Source organism: Alligator sinensis, unplaced genomic scaffold (assembly GCF_000455745.1).
Source record: "Alligator sinensis unplaced genomic scaffold, ASM45574v1 scaffold404_1, whole genome shotgun sequence".
Taxonomy (NCBI): domain Eukaryota; kingdom Metazoa; phylum Chordata; order Crocodylia; family Alligatoridae; genus Alligator; species Alligator sinensis.
The window spans coordinates 4,287,383-4,290,392 of NW_005841839.1; the positions used below are offsets into that span (position 1 = coordinate 4,287,383).

At 49.1% G+C, this 3,010-nt stretch overlaps 1 protein-coding gene across 12 annotated transcripts in view; it reads right to left on the bottom strand.

Annotated features, from left to right (window-relative positions):
- FBXL16 (F-box and leucine rich repeat protein 16) overlaps positions 1-3,010 on the bottom strand; it is a 219,578-nt gene that overhangs the window by 102,803 nt on the left and 113,765 nt on the right. Inside the window, exon 5 of one of the 12 annotated variants that reach the window (XM_025203902.1) lies at positions 2,707-2,796. The exons of the other annotated variants lie outside the window; for them this stretch is intronic. The gene's annotated coding sequence lies outside the window, so the exon portion shown is untranslated. The remainder of the gene's footprint in view (positions 1-2,706; positions 2,797-3,010) is intronic. 12 annotated transcript variants of the gene reach the window in all.

The window sequence follows — 3,010 nt, forward strand, 5'->3', positions numbered from 1 at the left end:
GGGTCTTGTGAACCCAGCATTCATTCCTGCCTGTGGCAGGGGGTCAGGCTAGATGATCTGTTCAGGTCCCTTCTGACCCTAGCTACTATGAAACTATGAAACTATGAACCTCATGAGATTTCTTTTGTCCCAATCCACCAATTTGTCTAGGTCACTCTGAATCCTAGCCCTACTCTCCAGTGTGTCTACTACTCCCCCCAGCTTGGTGTCATCTGCAGACTTGCTGAGGGTGCACTCTATGCCATCTTCCAGGTCATTGATGAAGACATTGAACAACACCAGCCTCAGGACCAACCCCTGGGGCACTCCACTTGAAAGCAGCTGCCAACTATACATCAAGCCATTGATTACTATTCTCTGAGCCCAATGTTCCAGCCAGTTTTCTATCCACCTTACAGTCCATTCATCCAGCCCATATTCTCGTATTCATCTCTCATTCTTGTCCTCACTTTTGTGCTTCATAGTGCCTCTAAGTCTTTCATATCAACATACCTTTGCATGTACAGGGAAAGCAGCCTTCAGGATGACTCTCATCCAATAACTTCCATTTGTTTTATCCAAACTTATCCAAGACCCTGATCCTACCCTATGCTCCAAGCAAGTGCCTGCCTGACCCATCCACATTGGTGTGGAGCTCCAGGCATGTGGAGCTCACTGCAGGTCAGGGCATGAGTCCTTGCGTGCTGGTTTTAGTCAGATGATAGTGCCAGTTTCCAAGGCAGCTTTATGAGAAACAGGGTAGTCCTGATATGTTGCTCCTACAGGCTGCTTGCCCAGGGACATCGCACATAGCACAGAAGTGCCATAGTGCCAAGACTCTATGGGAATGGGCACCTTATCAGTGTGAAAATGATAGCTAGGCAAACAGAAGTGGAATGGGTAGAAAATTGCACGTGCAGCCCTAAAGTAGTTAGGGAAGGATGACTATGATAGAAACAACCAGCAGGTTAAGCAAGGCTTTTTCAGCTGTGAAAAATGGATTTGTCAAAGGTTTGTGGGCTTCTTGGTAAACCTCCCTGGGGAGGAAAGTGCATGAAAAGCCTGGTCTCTCACACATCTGAGGAAAATAATGCTCATCAAACATGAGCACAATAACATCTATACACCCAGCTGAGAACAGAGAGCCATTGTACTCAGTGCTGGATCTCTATCAAGTAAGTGGCAGTCTCTATCCTAATGTGCTTATAGTCTAACTGGACCAAAGGAGGAAGACTAGGCCTATTTTGGAGCCAAGGAAGTAGGTAGAATATGGGAACTGCTCAAGGTAACATCAAGTTAGGGAATCTGTAGCAGGGCAGGAAATTTAATGCAGTCTCTTGAGTGCCAGCTCAGTGCCCTACTGGCCAACATGACCACCCTTGCTCTCCCTGCTGGACATTAAGGAAGAGTGTGAGCACAGAATACTGGTGAAGGGATGGTGGCACCCAACGGCCAAGGTTGTATGAAGTGTGCTCATTTTGAAAGTCAAAGAGTGGCCAAGATAGATGAAGCCTGGATGAAACCTCCTGTGGGCACCACTCAGGCAGTCACCCATCAGCATTCCTTGCCAGCACAGGGTCAAATCAATCCTCAAGCAAGTGGGGGCCATGGAAGTCAATGGAGTATCCCCTGTTTACAACAGCTCTGGATTTGGCCTGCACAGCTGAGTACATAAAGGCTCCTTAAACCATATGAGGTAGGGGCTATCTCTGCCCTGTGTTGGTGTCAGGTGTTGTATAGTGGGGTCCCAGCATAGGGCTGGACTCCTTGGTGCTACCACAGGTAAATAGCAATAAGGAGAATGCATTTGCCACCTCATCTCTTCAGCTGCCTCAACAGACAGTCAGATGCATGGAGGCACAGTGTCACTTAGGGTTCAGGGAAAGCTGGCAGTGCTTATAAAGAGCTCAGGCTGCTCCCTGAGTGACAGCTGAGCTTCAGACTCCTTGGCTCACTAGTGAGACTCCGGTTTAGAGATGTGCTCTGCTCTTCCATGTGAAGCACTGCAGCTGCATGCCCTCTGCTGGTGAGATGGGCTCCCACCGTTATAGAATGTGAGAAATGGAGACAAGGATCTGTGCATCCGGGATTGGGTTCCTTTGTGAGGGGCTCTATTCCATTCTTTTCTGGCTCTGGGCCTGCTGCCATGAACAAAGCCAGCCCAATCCTGCCAGGTGACCTTGGGCAGAACACTCCACCTCTCTGTGCCTCCGTTTTCCTGTGTTTATCCTGTTAACATGAGGATAATGGTAAAGTGCCATGAGATCTGTCAATGAAGAGCACTACTTAAGAGCCTGGGATAGTATTTATACCCATATTTTTCCTAACCTCAGCCCCTCCCTGATGTTGGATCACTGAGTCAAGAGGGCCCTTCCCAACATGGGTGTACATGCCCACTAACTGATAGGCCAGCAAGGCAGTCAGTGTTATGGGGATGGTATAATCTGCTTTCAGCCTCTTGGTCTGAAGCATCACCTCTAAGCTGAGCACTTGAGCCCCTTCACAACCCCAGCCTTGGTCACAAATTACAGACTCAGATGATCCAGATTTAGCCCCATTTCAGACACTACCCACTGTTCACAAGAGGTGCTAAAACAGTTCTTCACCGTGTGGGATGGGGAAGCCCTGGTCATTAAAGGTGGAGAAACTGGCCCTTCAGTGTGGGACAGGCAGGCACTCAGGAGCTTAGGGTACAGCACAGAGATACAGATCATTGCTGTAACTTACCCATGTTTCTGTTTCCCCCTCTTGCTAGACAGGACTGAGTGGTCTTTCCTTGGGCGAGTTGTGGTGAGGATCAGCTGATGCAGGCAGGTGCTGTGCAAGCACAAAGAGTGACAATCGAGTTTGCACTAAGGGGTCTTACTGCTCCACTGGATGGGAGGGCAAAGGCACCAGTTGGCAGTGTTCCTAATTAACATACAAGCTCACAAGGTGCCTGGCAAAGCCGACCCTAGAGGCGTGTGGGGCCAGGGCAAATTAGCCTGTGTGGGGCCCCCTTAATACTTTACGGACCATGGTACCCCTGCAA